Source organism: Hyalella azteca, unplaced genomic scaffold (assembly GCF_000764305.2).
Source record: "Hyalella azteca isolate HAZT.00-mixed unplaced genomic scaffold, Hazt_2.0.2 contig14766, whole genome shotgun sequence".
NCBI classification, from domain to species: Eukaryota; Metazoa; Arthropoda; class Malacostraca; order Amphipoda; family Hyalellidae; genus Hyalella; species Hyalella azteca.
The window spans coordinates 9,983-18,942 of record NW_025944642.1 but is presented as its reverse complement, the minus strand read 5'-3'; the positions used below and the strand labels follow the sequence as shown (position 1 = coordinate 18,942).

At 36.5% G+C, this 8,960-nt stretch overlaps 1 long non-coding RNA gene across 1 annotated transcript; it reads right to left on the bottom strand.

Moving 5' to 3' along the window:
• Window positions 1-3,734: 3,734 nt before the first annotated feature.
• On the bottom strand, window positions 3,735-7,610 carry LOC108678289. The gene is made up of 3 exons (XR_001931311.2): window positions 7,341-7,610; window positions 6,162-6,294; window positions 3,735-5,337 (listed from the first exon to the last, which is right to left on the bottom strand). It is a non-coding gene; the product is annotated as an uncharacterized LOC108678289 (long non-coding RNA).
• Window positions 7,611-8,960: the final 1,350 nt, after the last annotated feature.

Sequence of the window (8,960 nt, the reverse complement as noted above, 5' to 3'; positions counted from 1 at the left end):
TATCTTTGATAAAGATAACACGGGTAAAGCTGTAATCTTCATGGCAATTACCGTACAACTAAAAATAAAAAACGGTCATTAAGGCAGTGAACAATATGTAGAATAAAATTATATGATAAATTTTCGAGCAATTTCTTTTCTTTCCAAACATTACTGCAACATCTTCGCTCGCATGCCTTCTCGTACATTTTCCACCAGCATCCTCTCTAAGAGGACGATACAATTTTTAATAGGAAGCTTTTATAACAGCCGAGTCGCAGAGAAATCCTTGGCACATCATTGTTCTTATTACGTGACAGCGTGGGACAAGCGGCCTGTTGATGATCCTCGATAGCTAAGAACAAAAGTAAGCCCCGGAAACGACCTAGAAACATCTCTAGTAGTTCCACCTTGAGTGCCGAGTGATCGAACGACTGTGCGGCGCAGGTTACAGATAAATGCCTAGGATCTGCGTAGCAATGGTTGACTATCATATCGTGCTAGAGATTGTAGTAGAGGTAGTATCATCTTCTGGGGTCCATCACCGATGATAGCCCTAACCATGGTTGAATTAATACAAGGTTGACCCACGCGCAGCTGCTCTTTGCGGATGTCGTTTGTTGTTCCGACTGTGACGTCACCGTGGGCCCAAAATGTAAATACTGTCGCGAAAGACGTTGTTTTTGTGCCGATTTTGAGATCAATTTAAAAAATATTGCCCTCCTTAAAATCGTTATAAAAATCCCAGTAGCTTCAGCTAGTCTGTCTCTAAGTATATAGGGCTTATTGAGCAATTCCATAGTGTAAAACGAATAAATTCGAAACAAACAAACAAGGCCGACTTGCTGAGAGGCCGTAATCGGCAAGGAGTTCCTGTCCGATCATTCAGAAGATGACCATAAAAAATGAAGCTCTCTCCTCAACGAATCCCGCTTATATCAAGTGAGTTAATGTCTAATTATCTCTGATTAATTATGTCAGTTTTAATCTGATACTTCTCAATTTATTTACGATGTTGTACATGTTTCAGCGAGACTGTGAGTAGAATCAGATCCTTGTTACCTTGTATTTGATGTGACACTGGCACCTAGGCTACTAAGGCAGCAGGTAAGGCTAATGGCATGCCTAGAGAGTAGAAATTAAATCAAAATACTGTTTTGTGTTCATGTTAGGGGCTAAGAAAGTGAGGAAAATTACCAGATATGTAAAATTACCTAGGTAATAAAGTTATTGATGAATGATGATGATATACTAATTGATATAAAAGAAAAAGAATCCTCATAGTTGGATATTACTATTAGGTAGAATAGCCTATTTGTGCATCCTGGCGATTGGTGCTGGCCGTGCTGCAAGGTGAAATTTGGCAGAGGAACCCAGGGGCAAGGGGTAATATAGGTACAAACATGTGCTATGTGCACATATGAATCATATGTGAATGTGAATAGCCACCAAATAATTCGGGTAGAATTCTGGGAATGTGCATTCATATATTCAAGATTGATGATCATTGATCCAGCCTAGTAGTAGTAGCATGATCAGTCAATGCCAATCAGGTATAAAATATTAGGTAAATATAAAATAAAATTTAATTGCACATTTTTCAAACATATACTTCATTTTTTATGTCATATTTACCTAATAGCTATTTTGTACCTGATTGGCATTGCCTGATCAAGCTAGTGATGATGCTACTACTACCTACTACTACTAGGCGGGATCAATGATCATCAATCTTGAATATATGAACGCACATTCCCAGAATTCTACCCTAATTATTTTGTGGCTATCTATATTGTGTAATTCCAATTTCCAATTATAATGAATATCATTCTTTGGTCTGATCGTCTGAACACTGATGAAACTTATTCATGAATCACATTTAAAATATCTGCATCATTTAAGAATACATAAGACACTGTAACTTATAAGTCTCTAGTACTGACAACTGACATTATTCATTACCTAGTCCTAACTCCTAATTTATTACATGAATCATGAAAGCCAATTTTATCAATAAAATAGCTAAAGGGGTGTTTGGGCATTAATGGTGAATTGAGACTTTATTTTCAAGATGGCAAAATCTAATAACTTTACTTCAATTGAACAATTTGTAAAAACAGTGAGAACATTTTTAACCTGTCTGTAGATGAGAAAGAAAGTTTTAAAATAATTTTGGGTGGGTAACAAGCTAGCTAAGTCAATCATCTTGTAATCCTAATTGCTCTACAAAAAAAAAATTGTTTTTGAGAAAAATTCGTATAAAAAACATTGCAAAATCTTCTACTAGGACAATGTATCAGTTGAAGCTTAATGAGTCTAACAATATTATTAATTTTCTCAGACTTAGACTGAGAAATATACCCATACATAGAGACAACTTTTTCAATTCTTTACCTTGGCAGATGGGAAATAATTTTTTTTTGTAATGTACAAAATTTTTTTTTAATGTGTTTTGTGTAATGTAATACATGTTTTGTTTGGTGATGGTAACATAGGTGCTTTATAGTTTCAGTCCTGCATAATGTTGCATTATTTTGTTATCAAATCATTAAATTTTAGAGCAAAAACCCTCCTAGTCCAGCTAATCAACTTTGAAAAATCAGAATGTGTGTCATAAATCCATTCAGCATTTGATTTTCAGATCAATCTAATTCATGGAAGTGACTTCCATGGCAAATGATATATTTCCAAAAATTCAGTCAGTGGGAAACTTATCAAGTGTTTATTTCAAGTGCAGGTGACTAATGTATGAAATTTCAACTGGAACCTTACTTTCAGAGACGTTCTGAGTTCCTTATTAGCTAGATATAATATTGTCCCATGAATTGCTGTACAGTTGGGGATTGTCATGTAAATATCCTAGTTTCTTTTTACCACCCATTGCAAGAAGAATTTATCTCTGTTCATATTAAGATACATTTATTGCACGATGCAGTAGGTCATGAATGAATGGAGTCCACAAAAATTTCCTAAACTGAATAGGTTAATTACGTAACTTTGAATTATCTGACTTCATTCCATTTCATTTTTCAGGTTTGGCCGTGACTGTAAAGAAACCCAGGAAGATGAGCCTCACTCCAGCCTGCTGATCGCAGCACCTAAGGCAACCGCAGAAGCTCTCTCCCACACACAAGGAAGTATGTGTACCGCCACTGTTTCTTCCCGTCCAGCATCTGACCGTGGAGCACTGTGGCTCAAGATGTCGTGCGTGGTCGCCTCCACCATCAATGCAATCAAAACATCAGTGAAACTGCTGTAATATAGACCGTTCCATGCTTTTAAAAAGCCAAAATCTGTGATGTTTTTAAATCGTTTACACTGTCCCAGAGTATGCTTGCGTTTCCTGGAAAGTTCCACTTGGAAGATTTTCCATCGAGCCATCATAGTTTCTACATAATAATGAAGAAGCGGTTGCTATAAATTTATGAGCGTTTTGGTCCTTCATGCGCACAACATATTACGAGAAAACGAAACTGTTCTTATATGCGACTAACACGTTATTTATCATGATTCAAGTAAAAAGATGTTCATGCTATGAGGGTTGTGCAGTAACATGGCCTTCGGACAGTTATCTCTGCAATTGACATGACAATAAAAAGTTACCATGAATTAAACAGACCAATTCTAGCACTTCGCTTTTAATACATGGTATTATTGTTTTGTCGTCCTGAAACGTTTTCATACTGTAGTACGTATATCTCTCACGGTGGGGCCGTTGGCCATAATAAATAGTACAAAGTTAATGACTTTCAATCCATAACAAAGTATTTGTATTTCTTGTAAAAGTAGAACTCATTCCAGAAGTTGCGCCAAAAAGCTGGGAAACAACATTGGCCGTTGATCAAGTTCATTTGTATATGCCAGTGGATGAAAAACCCATACTTTTGCAAGTTGCCAAGATTTAATACTATTCATGGAAGCGTTCCGATAAGAAACCTATATAGCAACATGTACAGTGAATAGTAATTTTAATAAACTTGTGGGACCAACCAAATTAATTAGTTTACAATGATTTGTTCTCCTTTACAGTTTCGTACAGTGGAGAAGTATCGTGAAGACCAAGGTATAACGAGACATAATTACCGGGTTACTTAATATAACTCCTTGATGACGCGTTCACAATTCTTGAAGATAACAAAATCTATTCGAAGCACAATTTATTTAACTGATAAATAAGACGCGTGATCCTCCACAGATGATCGCTTATATGCCTCATAATTTGAGCGAGGCAAATTGCAGATGCGTTAGAATAAGGATGCTTACAGAAGATATTGCGATTGAAACTTATAAAAGATTATGAACACCGATTAACTTAGTACGGAACAATACTAACGAACACATAATCAGTGCAATATTCGAGGCAGAAATGGTTGTTTGCTGCTCTGTTACCAACGCATATTAGAATAATATCCATGTACAAGCAGTATTAGAAAGCACGACATTCGTTCCTTGCGTGATCGCGTTTAAGGAGTCTCAAGCACAATTTGGAGTCAATTTACCAACTTAACTAGTTTGTTAAATTTTTTAAGAGAGGACCAAAATCATTTTTGGCGGTAGTTTCTTATTAAGACATCGTATTCGTAAAAACTAAATTCAACCGCGCGCGAAAGTAAAATCTGACGTGTGATGAGGTACCGGTATATTGTAGGTTTAATCAATGTCGCTCATTAATTGGGCGATTGCAGCAGGTCCCGGCTTCACTTCAACACCATGGTGCTGTCTAAAGGCACTCTTAAAACTTCTGGATTAGCTCCGGCTTCATGAAGGTGAACCCACCTTTGCTCACGTGCGCTATCCAACTCCCGGGATCGGCCAGGTTTGAAGAAACTAGAGGGAACTTGTGAGCAATAAAACCAAGAACATATTTGAAGCTTCCTTCTCATTTTCAGAAGTCTTCACATAGCAATCGGAAGTCTTCATTTGGCAGGCTTATATTTCTGAAGACATTAGTGGTGAGGCATGGGATTTCTGAACGCTGTGATCCTGCTGATACACTGAAGAAGAGTTCGATTTTGGAGTAGAGTTAGCTTTTGAAGTTAGGAGTTATTTGTGTCAGGAGTTATTCTTGGAGTTTTTTAAAGAGAGTTTCCAACAAGTGGGTCACGCAGAGGTTGACAATGTGTTGGAAAAGGTTCGTGGGACTGTCCTGAAGAGGTTCTTGTGGCGGTCCTGAAAGAAGGTCCCAGGATGGTCCTGGCAGAGGTCGAAAAGTCGGTCCTGGAAGCATTTCGCACGATGGGTATGGCAGAGGTTCACGAGATGGTCCTTTGAGAGATTTGATTGAAGATCTCGGTAGAAGCTCGCAATTAGTTCCTGGCTGAGGCGCAGAAGGTGGTAGCCGAGTCTCGCCAAGAACTTCTGCACATGCCAAAATATTTATAGTTCAGAAATATTGGGGTTACGTGATGGAGAAGCCAACCCGAAATTAATGAATAAATTATCTCCTCTAATTTCTATATATTTTCAACAGGAGATAGATTTTTACAAAATTGGTTTAGGGGTAGAATTTATTATGTCCTGATGTCGAATTTTGCAGTGAATATGAACATGGTAGTTCAAAGCCTTTAATCAAATTTATGTATGCAAGCATTAATTGTTATGGCTAGAAAACTGTAATTAATAATTATGATCATGAACAGTTATCTATGCCCAAAGTTGTTTGGAAAGAATAAATACATTCAAATGAGCACTCAAGCATGAAGCTACTCCATCCCCTTGGGGATGGAGTAGCTGTTTGTGAGGGAGAAATTTATACTTTGAACAAAATATTTTCTGCAAATGTAGAATGAGGATAAATAAATAAAACATTCAATACTATTGTTATATGATCAGAATTGAGTGCAGGATCCCTACTGTTGATTGGTATTAACAAATAAGTCTATGCAGATACCTAATTGTATCACGACCCAAGCTTGCCCATGGGAAGATGTGTTTGTAAATAGAACATAAACTCATTCAAAATATTTTGTTAAAATACTATCAAAGTAGTACCTACATAAGATGAAAATTGTGTTCTTTGATGTCTGTTAGGTAGTGTGTCTTACCTTGAACAAGGCTATTTGAATGTGCTTAGTATTGTTTTTTTTTCAACGGCCAAAGGATTGCATTTTCTGCACACTGAAGGCTAACATTCACATTTGACATTGAATAAGTAAAATAAAGGCAAAAAATGTTTTAGATACCTTAAGCAAGTTAAATATTTACTATTGCAGAGTTGATCGAGAAGACTGAAGTACTAAGGCCGTGCAAATGGCGGCGCCGTGCCGTGAAGAGCAATACCGTCCTGCGCTCTCCTCATGGCAGGGGCTTCATTGTCTGCAAGAAAAATATTTACTTAAGACTGGGTACTTTTCAGCAATTACCTACATACATTAATTTTTATTTCTAACCTTTAATTTCTTATTGGGGATACATAAACACCATGAAAATAGTAATACTCAGAAGGTTACCATAAGAAAAAGCAATGCATTTTCCCATTGTAGTGTGAAAGCATCTTATAACTTACCATCGTTATCCAATATTTATTGGGCTAAGCGTTTCATCTCTCTTTGGTCAAATCTCAGTACTCGGGAAGAATTAGGCAATGTTAATAGATAAGGACATAAATAAAAAACTGATAAACATGTTTGACTATCTTCCTGGGAACAAATTACACATTCATGTAGTGTAGAATAAAGTATACTGGACGCAATAGAGTATATTCTCAGTCAAGCTGTTGGCTATGTCCCAATTCCATGTCAAAATCTGTTAAGAGAGCTACAATGCACTAGAGAGTGAATAGATTAGTCATCCTATATATACATATATTGAGTGTGTTTACTGGTTAATGGCAATTTACCACAATATTTCAATGCCTCTAACCAGAAGATAATAATTACACAAAAAATGAAGGGAGGAAGTGCCAAATAAAAATTGGCAGGAATAACTAAGGACCAAAAAATTCCAAAGTTCACAATTGCTCTTTTAAAACTCAATTTCTCAAACAATGTATTCAGCATTACCTGAGACTGTAATGCTCTGATCCTGCATTACATGAAAGTTCATGGTTCTTCAATACTCATAAGTTGGACTACTAAAATAAGATATTTGAAGTTGTTTCAGCCACTCAAAAACTCACAGAAAAGATTGTTGAGGCTAGTTATTCTAGTAACCTCAGATTGCTTGAAAAAAGAAACACAAATGTTGATGTTCATTTTCATTGTGATTCATACCTCTTGACAACCTGAACACATACAATAATTTAAAGGAAAAGGAACAATGCACCCTTCAAGTCAAAGTTGCCACAAGTTAGACTTAGTTAGAACAAGTTAGTTAGAGAGGTAGTACCTCATTTGCCAAAATTGTTTTGCTTAGTTACTTACCAATCGTAGAATCATTTAGCAATGTGGCCAGGCTGGCAGATGTTGATCTGGAATAGGATCTTCTTTCAAATTGTAGTTCTTGGTTCTTGCCCCCATTGATGCCACCTTCTTAGTTCTTGCCACCATTGATGCCCCAAAGTTCAAATACACACACTGCAGGCTGCAGATAGAAACTGCCAACCTACTAGGCCTACACATGGAAAGTATCTAGGTACTTCTCACATTACAAATAGAGCTTCCCTGCCCATCTGCCCAATATGGAAAAATTAGATTTCTGCTGGATGAATTAATTAACTCCCATCTTATTGTTTGTAAATAATGTATATCCTTTTCATGTGACTGATGGCTATTGAATGCAGAAGTTTTATCAAAATTAAAAATAATATTTGCAGAGTAGCCAATTAAAATATAAATTATTGGCCACTGCCAGTCTGCCACCCTTCTCCATCCACAGTCTACATGACTACACAGTACAGCTGCTAGGACGCTAGGCTACTAGGTAGTAGGTACTTCAGTACTTGCACTCACTGACTCAGCCTGCCAGGCTGCCACTGTCACCTCCCACTAATAAATTCAGCACATGGGAAATATTTATTGCATTTATGATCTCATTATTCTATAATCAATCAATGAAAAACTTGAGTCTTGTTTTTCAAATAAATCTTTCGTCAGCATTCCATTACCCTCCTACAAATATTATAGCACCAAAAATGTTTCATAGCCTACCGCGTGACGCTTAAGACAGATACAACAATATTGAGAGTCGGTGATACAATTTTCAGAACAACATGACAAGTAAGAAATGAACCAAATTACACCATTAAAACAATTTATAGCAAAGCATATTCTTTGTTAGCTTACGAAAATAAAGGTTCGTTAGAATTGCGCTTCCTTTCATCGACCGTTAGTTGAGTGGCCGTCATTCCTACTCCTTTCTGTTTCTGCCCTTGTCTGTCGGTCCATCATGTTTCCCATTTATTTAATATACACTCCACGAAACGGATTTGTAACACCGGCTTTGCTTGAAGTAACACTTGTTGCAGCAAATGCAGTTTTATGGGCCATTTTGAGGAGGTCAATTTTTTTAAATATCATTTCAAATACCTACGGCACAAAAACAACGTGTTGATCTCCACTGTTTACATTTTTGGCCCACGTTGACGTCACACGAGACATGCGCAGAACGGCGAAAAAATCGTCGTCGCCGTGGGTCAACCTTGTATTAATTCAACCATGGAGACACATATCATTCGATTTGTAACAACAATATCTAGCGACTGTAGAGCCCCGATTTTTTTATTTTCCTCGTTTTTTTTATTCGCGTTCTTCCCATAATTAACCTAAATAATGACATATAAATACCATTTATTTGTAAATAATGATATAAAATGATCATTTTATAAAAGTACAAGACTGCATTACACAAAAAAGTATTGCATGTACATCTATGTGATAGTAGCTTTGTTGAACGCGTCTCGTTTGTAGCTTTCAAACGAGTGCAAACACTTTGTAATTAACGAGAGTAATGATCTATATATACAGATTTAATTCAAATAAATCTTTGTACATATTGGTAAAAAATTATTATACATATATTTTTAAATTGTCTTACGCAAAAAT